Here is a 12384-nt window from a genome sequence, read left to right on the forward strand (position 1 = left end):
ATCACAACACACTGAGCCAGCTAACCAATCAGAGCCCATCACGTGTTTCTGAGGGAGGGGCTTCATAAAAACAGGAAATAATCGAGGTGTTTGTCAGAGAAGGGACAGAGCAGTGTGGAATAAAGGTAAATTATATGAAAAATAATGCGTTTTTTAAAAAACGAAGCATGAACACATGTTAGACTGCACCCCATAAACACAATCAAGCCTAGAAAAAAAACAGCAAACCACCCCTTTAATGTTCAAAAAACGCATCATTTTCTACAAAGTCCCTCCTTATGACAAGCACTCTCTGCTTGTTTTCCAGTGCTTCTGGGCTTCTCAATGTACTCAAATGTGAATTAATGCCAATTAAGCAACTCACTGTTTCCAGTATATGTAATATCCAAGTAAAAGAGACAATAACTTACCTTGGAATCATAATTTCCAAAAATCCAAAATTTAGTTGTGATTTAAATTTCTTGCCTATCACAGAGAAAACCAAAAGAAAATTTAATCAGTGGCTTCAGAGAGATTTATCTTTAAAAGGAAGGATTCTTCTCTCCGAGGCAGAAGGCGTCTCTTGTCTGACATATGCAGCTATCTCTTTAAACCTTGATAGAGTAATGTGTAAAAAGATTGATCAACTGCTATGTAATTTTGTATGGGAAAATAAGACAGGAATGGTGGTCTTAACTTTGTTGATTTTGCAACCTTGAATAATACTTTTAAAATCAACCGGTTGAGAAATTACTTGAAAAATCCATCCAGTGTCTGGAATATTATACCGGAATATATTTTCTCTCAATTAGGTGGTTTGAATTTTCTATTGTTATGTGACTATAGTATTGAAAGAATCCCTGTTGCTCTCTCTCATTTCCACAAACAAGCGCTGTTAGCTTGGTCTATGCTTTTCAAACACAATTTTTCTCCAACCAATTACTTTATCTTGAATAATAAGAATATTTGTTTTAAATATAAGTCTTTATTTTTTTGAAAATTGGTTTAAGAATGGGATCAATCGGGTTAGTCAATTATTTAATCAAGATGGTTACTTATTTACATATCAAGAATTTATTTCTAGCTATAATATTCCTGTTACTCCAAAACAGTTTGCTATTGTATTTGGCACTATTCCTAACTGTGTCATTATGTTATTTAAGGGCTGAAATCGTTTCTTGACAAATTCTGAAACTCCACTTCCAGACCCAACTGACAACATATGTAGGTAGAATATGTTTTAAATCTGCATAAAAAAATAACACAGTAATTCGTTCTCTTTTTCTTAACAATTCTGTATCTACTTCTCATGTTGTTGCAAAATGGAATAGTTTAGTGGATAAAATTTTGTGGAAAAAGGTTTGTACCCTTCCTGTACCTTTTGTGATTCACAACCGGAGTCTATCTTGCATCTTTTTTGGCATTGTGATCATACAAGAAAACTGTGGCAAGACATTTTTCAGTTCATTGTAGACTATATATATATATGAAGACTTTGAGCTTTATTTTAGGGATGTTTTGTTTGGGTTTTTCAGTTTTGAGAAGCGATATATAAATGTTTATTTTCTCTGCAACCTAATTATTTTGCTTGCTATTCTGTATGCAAATCTTGAGAAAAAAAAAAAAACACAAGCGCAGTCTGCTCTGATTGGCCAACTGACCCAGTGCATTGTGATTGGCCGAACAGTTAATAATGTCCTTAGTTTTACCATCAGTTCAAGCCCGAAAGGGGAACAGAATCGCGTGACAGACACAGTGATGAAGCTCATATGTGTTTGCACACAAGCCGCGATTAAGACAGCTGACTCCACTGTGATGTGACCAGGGGCGTTGCTAGACCTAAAGCTCTACTGGGGCACAGGCCCCCATTACTTTTTCTATCACTTTTTTTCTTGAATGCCTGCTGTGTGCAAGAAGTGTGCAACACAATGCACTGTACACACTTCCGTTGCTTAAACCACTATTCTTACAGTGCAACAATACTGAGGAAGGTAAACATGTATGTTTGAAAATATTTAAGTATCTTTAACATACTTAACATGATACATTGTTTACGGCATAAATGGCATACACTGTATGGAAATAATAAAAGCAGAGATAATTTTTTCTTGCACATCTGCATTCTTCTACATTACACAATGATAACAATGAATAATTACATCTTTTCAAGAATTTACAATTAGTAAGTAGATTTAATTATCGACTGTTTTGTAAGTTTGGTCTGAGTTCTTGATGCTTTTACAACGTTTTCACCAGCAGGTGTCGCCAGCATGTGCTGTTTCAAGTGCTTCGAAACATCGAATCTTTTTTCGAAGCAATTGGTTCAATTGATTCAATGCTTCAAAAAGCTTTGTTTCTCCCATCACTACTGTTCAGGCCGAGAGCTCGCACGAAAACAAGAGGCGGGATTCATTGCTGCATGAGCCAATCACATTCAATCATGACCGAGCATATCCAGTCATATCGAGATGGATGTGACCCTGGCTGTCTTTCACACACACACGCGCGTGCACACACACACACGACGCACAAAACTCCGCATTTGAACAGTCAATAGCAAATACTTAAACTAATAACAAAACATACAGTCACTGATTCAGAAGCACCAGATTGTCATAGCAAAGTCAGAATGACCTCCTCTCTAGGTTCACGAAACGGTTGTCCATAAAATGCGTTGGTGTTCTGTTGTAAGTAATCTTAATGATTCCAAAATGCATCTACTTTTGGAAGGCCAAATAAAGTGCTTTTGCTTTCGCCTAGAAACACACGGCGTTAGCTGACATGGCTGCATCAACACTACTGCGGTTACGGAAACCAGGCCTTCTTTCCTCGCATGAACATTTGGGCGGCATTACGCAAATATTTCCACACCGTGACGTAGACATGTGGGGCGTGTTTGAATGAGCCGTTTTAGGGGGGCGTGGCAGAGTCTTAACTTTGATAAAGAATATCTGTTTGGTTTTGAGACTTAAGTCTTTGCAACTTCAAGGATCTTATCTATGAACAATCAGCTTGTAACACTCCAAAGAGAAAGGAAAACTTAAAATCACATCATATGACCCCTTTAAAGTAGATAGTAATTTGTTTCTTCATCAGAAGATATTTGGATACATTTATAAAGCTTTCATCACTTGCTGACCAATGGATCCTCTGCAGTGAATGGGTGCCATCAGAATGAGAGTCCAAGCAGCTGATAAAAACATCGCAATAATCCACAACTTATCAACACAACTCCAGTCCATCAATTAACATCTTGTGAAGCAAAAAGCTGCATATGTGTAAGAATAATTCCATCAAGGCATTTTAACCAAATGGATGCTTCTGGTCAAAATGTTGATTACTCCAGTGAAAAAGTCCATCCCCTGTCCTCTCACATAAAAATAAATAAATAAATAAAAAATCCACCCACATATTTGTTTATAACTGTTTAGGGCTGTTTTTGGTGTAAATGGCGTTTGATTTTCATTGGTGAGTGAACTATTCCTTTAACTACAATTAAAACCATAAACATACAAACAAACAAAAAGACATTTTCCGATTTTTTTACAGTTATACTAAATTGAAATGAGAAATGTTACCTTAACTTTTTTTTTGGTATTTTCTTTTAATTCAGTTATCATTTTGGATTTTTATTTCAAATAATAAAAATGTTTTTAGTTTTTAGGTAAATATAATAACTATAATAAAATAAATATTAACTGAAAAAAAAACAACTTAAGAAAAGAAAATGCTAAAAATAATAATAATATTTTTTAAACTTGACTACAATTAAAATAGCAAAATATGAAAATAAATAGTAATTCAAAATATTAACAAAAACTATGTTTGTATATATATATATATATATATATATATATACTAAAATAACACTGGACATCATCCAAATTACAGTCCACTGTTATTTTACAGTGAAAAAAAAAACAAAGAACAACAAACTAAAAACGACAGCGAAAAGGACAGCATCTTCTTTTGATAAGTGTGCCGCACTGATACTGGTGAGTAGCTGGCTGGAATAATGATTGTTTTTTTGCCTTACTTTGCTGAAACTCTGCAAACACAGTGCAGCAGCACACTAGCACTGATGCTGTCCTCAGTAGGGTGTCCTGTGCCTGAAGGGCAGCGCTTTGCAATGACCTGGTAATCTGCTGTAGCCTCGGTGTCCTTTGGGCTTTCATGCTTGGAGAGAAGCCAGAGCTGCGCCGCTGATGGTACCTTCAGGCCCTCGCTGATCCAGGTGAAGGTAAGACTTGATGACAGGAGATTTGAGAGTGGAACATTCCAATTGTTTAAGCTTGCTCTCTTTTTGTACTCATATGTTTAACCAAAGACTCTCCGGCTAGACTGGATTTTGAGTTTGCAAGAAACTAGCTGTCATTATTACATTTTAACTGCAACTAAATCGCAAGGAATAACATTTTTCTCGCTCTTTGTGAGATAACATGAGAAAAACCTGTAATTGTTAGTCTAGATTTCCTGTTTCGATTAGACAAGCTGTCAGTTGGATACGATTCCAATTCATTTGGGCATATTTTGTATTAAGAGTGCTGCAGAGATGATGTATTTTCAGAGGCCGACCTGGAAGTTAGCATTACCCTGGTTCCCTACAAAAGCCCAATAGGATTTTCTATTGGCTTTTGGATTATTGCAGAAATTTAAGCTCTACAACCAACAAAAGTTTACGGCTTTTTAAAGACAAGTAAAAGCTTTAAAAAACACACAAGGAGCCTGGAGGTATTATCAATGTATTTTATGTCATAGCATGAAATATGAAAATATCTTGAGCTTGTGATAGCCACATTTAATGGAACAAGAAGTGATAAAGGCTAACTCGTTTCTGGGTTTTGGCCCACAAAAACACATCATCCCTGCAGCACTCTGTTAATTTTGCTTACATATAAAAGAACATTTCTTTCTGCTAATGCTGTAAATTATACAGAGCAGTGTTTCAGTGACTTGATTAAAATCAATAACTCATATTTTTGAACTCTTCTTTAAAAGAACCAGCTAATAGAGTCATTCATTTCAGTCTTCACTGGTAGCATTGTTTTTGTTTCACTAAAATGAACTGACTTGTGTGAGTTCAGGAATCAGGCTACAGCTGCTGTATGCTTTTGTTTCAATAATATAAACCACATTTGTTTGTAAGTCGGATTTGTAGTAAAACTGTGGTTATAAAGGAGGCAAATACAATAGGCGTTCCCAAAGGAGGGAAAACATATCAAAAGATTAATTACACTGGTCAGAAGAGAGAAAGATGTCATGTTTACCGTTACTCAGCAGTTGTATTAGAAACTAACATGCAGCAGCATTAATTGGTTTTCTGTAATTTAATGCTAAGATAATAAAAATATAGTGTTTTAAATGTACATTACATTTGTAAAATGAATAAATGAATAAATATTAAATCTTTGATAGATTTACAATGTTAATAACTATGAAAATGCATCATCACAGTCTGAGGAAAGGGTATAATATTTAATACAGACTGCTTTTATTTTTTATTTTTGCCATGGTGCTGAGGATTCAATGGCATATATTCTAAAATGAAGGGACTCCCTTAAAATACATATATAAACTGATAAATGGATCTCCAAAAAAGTTTTTAACAGGCACAATATGACCCCTTTAAAATATAGGACAATGAATCTTGTCTATATTCATTCATTTCAGAGGGCCTTTCATGTAATCATACAATATTTTGTGGCACATGCCATTATGTGGGATGAGTTTGTATTTCCATAATCTCACATTTAGTCCAAACTGGCCATGCAATTCATATATTATAACTTGTAGATCTAAGCATAGCCTACTCTGAATCTTTGAGTTCCATGTTGCCACTCACTTCACTCTACCTGACTATATTAAAGCACATATGTGTCCCTGGAGCACAAAACCAGTCATAAGGGTACATTTTTTGAAATCGAGATTTATACATCATATGAAGGCAGGATAAATAAGCTTTCCATTGATGTATGGTTTGTTAGGATAGGGCAATATTTGGCTGAGATGCAACTATTTGAGAATCTGGAATCTGAGAGTGCAAAAAAATCCAAATATTGAGAAAATCACCTTAAAAGTTTTCCAAATGAAGTTCTTAGCAATGCATATTACTAATCAAAAATTAAGTTTTGATATATTTACGGTAGGAAATTCTTCATGGAACATGATCTTTACTTAATATCCTAATGATTTTTGGCATAAAAGAAAAATCATTTTGACCCATACAATGGCTATTGCTACAAAAATACCCGTGCAACTTGTGACTGGTTTTGGGGTCCAGGGTCAAATATAGTAAGGGCCCCCATAAATAAAGACCCATATGGACCCTCTGATAATGAGGTTAGCCCCGTTTTCCTGTTGCCTATGTCAACCAAGGGTCTCCAAATCCCACACTGACACGTTCACAATCCCAACTTGGTCCGGCAGTTTTACATGTGAAAGAATATTTAACTTTTCACTCACCCATTCACAGTCAGGGAGCGGTAAGAAGCCCTAAGCTTGCCTGAGATTAGCTTTCAGAGGATAATGAAGTGAATTGAACCCCACACATACCACCTCCTGGCCTCTCTCTTGTTCTCCGGGTAACCAAACATACTTGGAGGGATAGGGACCCTTGACCATTCTTTTTAACCTTGCAGAAAAGCAAGGTGGAAAAGAAGAGTCTTCATATAGTTTCGGATTTGAGGGCAAGACTTACTTAAACGTGCGGGGCCAAACAAAGGAAGTAAAACAGAAAAACACAAAGGTTGCGTCCTATATTAACCTACAAATTTCTGGCTTCAGGTGGTTGTTGCAAAAACATTATGAGATTTCCTTTACTAACTCACTTGTATGCGATTAAAGGTAAACAATTAGACAAACAGTATTACTGATATGGAATATTTACAGAATTTCAAATATATTTATATATCGATCAAATACTGTGTGATTCTACTGTGTTTCTAAAGTAGCACTATAGTTATCGTTCAAGTATTACTTCTGTTTGATTAGTCCCTGATTTATTTGAACCATGGGCTATATACAATAAGTGAAAATGTTATAAATTGATTTAATTGTTTTATTTTCTTCTCCTGTATATGTTTAACAGTAGTTTTGTTGTTGCTTCTAAACAAACTGTCCACTAATAGATATACAGATGAGTCTGGGGCTAGTTGTCACACATTTTACTCCGCTTAATATATCTCAAAGGTGAGTATATTTTTGAGAGTCAATTTCTGTAGAGATACAAACCATAAAGAAAAAAAAGCATATATATTGAAACAGTTACACTGTTATTGCCCAGACAAAAATATACAGTTCACTGAACACATGATAGCCAAACAATGGCCAAATAGTGATTATAGTCACATATATGGGGTAAGTTATAATGGTACCTGCCATTAAACAGACTTTCCAGCAAAAAGTAAAGTGTAAAACATTTTTATTTTATTTTTGTAAACAACATAAAAATCTAACAATCAACTATTGTTTTGGCCAACAGATATTGTAATTAATAAACTTTATAAATTTGTAATATACCATATGTGACAACTTGCCCTGACCTGATATTTATGAACTCTCTTGTCCTGATAACACAACTTTTCAGTAAAAATTTAACTTCATTATATAGTTTTAATATATTCTAGCCTGCATGTGTGCCATTGTGATTTTAATGCTTTCACATAATTATCGTGTTAAACAAGTGCTATATTTCTTTTAAATTCAGAGAAAAAATAAAAAATGGTCACAGTAATAAAATAAAATAATTATAAAAAAAAAGAAAAGAAAAAAGAAATATGTGGCTTAATAACTGATCATTAAATTATATGATGCACTTTGAATTGTTAATTTAAAGTTAAGTTTTGCAAGCCACTTTTTTAAGTATTTTTCAAATTGAATTTTAACTAAGGAACATTAGCTGGCAGTACCCACGTTTAATGTCTTAATATGTCATAAATATATCTTCAAATTAAGCAAAGTATAAAAGATAACATTTTAGTAAAATCTGATTATTCAAATGAGCAATATTTGCTGAGAGCTAGAAACATTTTTAATGCACCAGTCTGTTTTAATGTTTGATAGACCATTAGAATAACAAGTGGCACGGTATAATGGAAGTCCTCAAAGCAACTCGAACAAATAAAAAACAAAGTCAAACCCAGAGCTGGACAGTAGTGGAGTATTTAAAAAAAAAAAAAAGGTACATTTAAAAAGTATCTGTAGTTTATCAGTGTTTTACTTTGGAAAACTTTACTTCACTACATTCCAAAGAATAATGTCATACATTTTACTGCACTGCATTTCATAATGTTTTTATTTTTTTTTACCTTTAATACTTAAGAACATTAAAAATGTAGTACTTTCTTGTACTCAAGTAAATTTTTGAATGTAAGTAATAGATTTCTAATGTAATTGAGTATTAAATTATATTTTAACATGAAACGTATAGTGCAGTAAAAAGTACAATATTATACTTTGGAATGTAGTGAAGTAAAGTGTTCTAAAGAAAAACTGATAAAGTACTGACACTTGAAAAGTAGCTACTTTTACCGCAGAGTAAAAATACTTCACTACTGCCTGTCTCTGGTCAAAGCACAAAACACAAAACACAAAACACAAAACAAACACACCATTACACTATTCGAATGCCATAAACACAAACTAAACAGCCTAAAATGTAAAATAAAACACTTTGTGTTTTGCAAAAAAAAAAAAAAAAAAAAAAAATAAAAAATAAAAAATAAATAAATAAATAAATAAATAAATAAATAAAATAAAAAGGCTACGTTTTTTTCGGATATCGGAAAATTGCTTATTATTTATGCAGATTTCGTGAACCTGCCATTTTTATAAACTGTAAGGCCGTACAAGGTTTTTATTTACTAAAACATTGTTAAGAATATTTTACTGTAGATATACACTGCTTTATTAATTATAATTTTCGTATTTTTTCTTCGTAAATTGTAAGCAAATTCATTCGATGTAATTCTAATGTTTTACAGTAACATTACAAGAAGTATTTTTAAAATACAGTTTCATATTTATCGTACAAGGTAAGGCAGCTTGCATTTAATTAAACACCGTTTTTATTGTAGTATTTTTGCATGTTTTACTAACACGTTTCCAGTGTAGCTATACTAGCAGCCCGCGTAGAAAAAGCGCTCGCGTTCACGCGCACACCCCCCTCTCCAGTCTGAACACATGGTACGAGCCGACTGTGGATGGTGGAAGCCGCTTGTCATTCCTCGGCATTCCCTCCAGCCTCCAGCCTGCTGCACTGCTTTCCACTGCAAGCGCTCACGGACTCAGCACTACAGCACACGGACGCTATTCGCCCTCCAGCTCTCCGCAGTAAAACACACGGCTCGTCTTATTCATGCGCACTGCTCTCTCTCCTGCGCGCTCTCTCTTTCTCTCTCTATGCGGCGCCCTGGACGTTTTTCCTCCTATTCATTTTCCTAACGGGAGATCATGATGATGAGACACCGATATTAAGAGCATAACACCTTCCGGAAAAGCGATCGCAACCTGGTAGACGCTGGATAGACGCCTTCTTCTTCAGCAATGGTGAGATGCATGTTCTCGAGAAAAGTGCGTGTTGTTGCAGAAACAGCTGGAGCGTTTGGTTTGATGCTTGATACTATTACGCACAGCCGCCTCTGTTATTTATTATGGAGCAGCTTGTAAACTTGCAGCATGGAAGGGCAGTGCAAAGTAAAGAGGGCTTGGCTGCACTCTCTTACCATGTAAAACCATTAATTATTGCCAAGGATGAATGATTCTTATCTTTTTAAACACTCAGTCTAACCTTTTAAATAGAAGTTTGTTCTCAGTGACTGGGACATTTTGGGCATTTTCCAGCATTTGGACTCAACATCCATCCCATATTAAGGGGCCGAGGGTGTACCTGCTTACTGCTGCATGTTTCCCTCCTGTATCATTCACTTAGGGTGTAATCTGGATGGATGGCTATAGTTTACAGATATAGAGAAGGTAGTGTTCGGATTTCTAGGGTAGGATTGTTGCCGGTGTGCTTCTGGCAGTGGGGTACTGCGTTTCCAGATTGATCCTCTGAAGCAAATGGGCATTTGTAGCTCCAGTTTTACTCCTACTCTCTAACACCCCCCTATTTGGGGTCTGAGGGTTCGTTGTGAGGGGAGATCATGGCTATTGCTGTTGTATCTTAGGGGAAAAAACGGCAAATATTGACTAAATGTGCATGCACTGACAGTACTAATGAAGCTGCACTTTAACAGTGGCGCTTAAAAAAATATATATATATATATTTTTGTAATTGTCATTTTTGTATTAATTCTGCTTGAGGGATAAGCAAGCATGGAGAAGGAGAGAATAAAATGCTTTGAGATGTTAAATCTGTTTTTTATTCAGTAGCACACAGGCGCATGCACAGCCTAGTATTTTCAACATAACAGAAGGGCTGTTGAAAAATTGATAGTAGATTGATAGAGGAGATGTTTCGTCTTGCACAGTATACATAAAACGATACACAAAATCTCTTGGGACACACTTCAAATATCAAACTAAATTATGTTTTTTTATGAGGAAATATAGCACATTTTCAAGTTAAACATCTAACAAAAGAAATTGGTTGGGTTTTAAATGATAAACTAATGATATCTTGAAGTATCTGGACACTTTATGGTTGTCAAGCGTTAGTGGAACATGTTCATAGTGAATGTGATGAACTAGACCTGTGGTTACTCTGCTAGAACACCTGTGTGAACTTGAGCAGAACGGACTTCACACATTCACTAAAATGACCAAGGAGCCATTTGGTGAAATTGCCCAATTATTCAGAAAATGAAGTTCACAGATTCTGTTGGTTTGATACTTTGGGTAATTTTTAAGTGAACTCTAAGAGTTCAAGATTCTTTTTAGGGCCGCTGTACTTGGAAAAATGCAAAGATAAGTAACCAAATTTAATCATCTTCAGATGCATAAAAAGTTAGATATTAATGAATGTGAAATTTTGCAAGTGTTTAAGCCTGAGGATAACAAGCTTCATGGGGTTAAATTCGAGAGACCCCAAGCTCTGTTTTGTGCTGTGAGCGGGACTAAATGAGTCTGAAGTTGGTGGGTCCCCATTGGTTTGACCTTTTGAGGACGGCCCTGTATTCTCCCGTTGTCATGGTCCAAGTTGATGAGGACCCTGGTCACCACACAAGCGATTTCTATGAAAAGAAAAGCCCAGGCAATTCTCCCTTTGTTTGCCCTTACAAAGAGAATGAAGAAAAACATCAGGCTAATTTCTTTTCTCTTTTATCTTCTTCTAATCATTTTCTTTTTTACATTATGCAGTGTTCCTTTACTTCTTGAGTAATCTTCATGAAAATGAACTTGAATGTAGACTTTTGATGCTGTTTGTGATGCCATTTAAAATGACATAATTTATATATATATATATATATATATATAATTTTTTTTTTTTTTTTACTTTTGCTGATGGATTTATCAAAATGCCCGTTTTCTAATGTTCCAAGCTCTTTTCTGTGGGTTTGGTTTGGTTTCATAAACTACTGACTTGTTTGAAGCCATCTGAGGAACCGCAATGAGACGAAACAATGATGGAAACAAACCAATGAATTGCTTGAGCTCCCCAGTGACTCTTCCAGTCAAGATGCGGAGTCTCTCATGTAATAAGCCTTCATAGCTGACCTATTGTGAAAGAGTGTAGACATCGATGGAAGGTGGACACACAGTGTGTGAAGTGTTGCTCATTGCACCTTCCTCTTATTAAGGAGCCCCAGAATTGCACCCCTGCCAAGCCTCTTTATCCCTGCAGTGCTACAAACATCTGATCACTGTCTTCACAAGACTCTTGTGCAGTGAGGCATTTTTCCTGCTCAACCACTGCTCAGAAACATAATCTGATACACCCAGAGTGAGAAAGAAACGTCGGATTGCTTTTTGGCCATTTGCCTACTTGAGACTGTTCTTGCAGTTCTTCAGTTTGTCTTAAACCCAACACCACACTTTTAAAGGTTATGTGTAATTTTAATTGAATGCAGAGGCAACTAAATAAATAAACTATTTGTAGGTTCCTTCCCCCCTGTAAATACTGTAAATACATCATGATCTCTTTTGTAAATGCTGTGGAGCTATCAAAACATTGCTCTGTTTGTTTGAGCCAGCCTAGGAAAACGATCTCAGCTCAACCAATTGTGTGAGTTTGGGGCGTGGCTATCAGATTGCCCAACCAATGGCGGAAAAGGTGTGATTTTTTTTTTTTGGAAAACTGTTTGAAAACCAACTTGGGCTGTGTTTCCCAAAAGCATCGTAAGCCTAAGTTGATCGTAGCTATATTAGTTTCAATGGATCTACGATGTATTTATTTCGGAAAACGCAGCCCATATCTCAGGAGAAAACTGTTTTACAAGTTGGCGATTTTGTATGAAAATGTAATTT

General features: G+C 35.4%; 1 protein-coding gene across 1 annotated transcript in view; it reads left to right on the plus strand.

The window, feature by feature from the left end:
• The first annotated feature begins 9157 nt into the window (after positions 1–9157).
• Positions 9158–12384, plus strand: part of tenm4 (teneurin transmembrane protein 4) — a 231648-nt gene continuing 228421 nt past the window's right edge. The window contains 1 exon segment of the mRNA XM_058744934.1: positions 9158–9525. The gene's annotated coding sequence lies outside the window, so the exon portion shown is untranslated.

The sequence above is a fragment of the Onychostoma macrolepis genome, chromosome 15, assembly GCF_012432095.1.
Source record: "Onychostoma macrolepis isolate SWU-2019 chromosome 15, ASM1243209v1, whole genome shotgun sequence".
NCBI classification, from domain to species: Eukaryota; Metazoa; Chordata; class Actinopteri; order Cypriniformes; family Cyprinidae; genus Onychostoma; species Onychostoma macrolepis.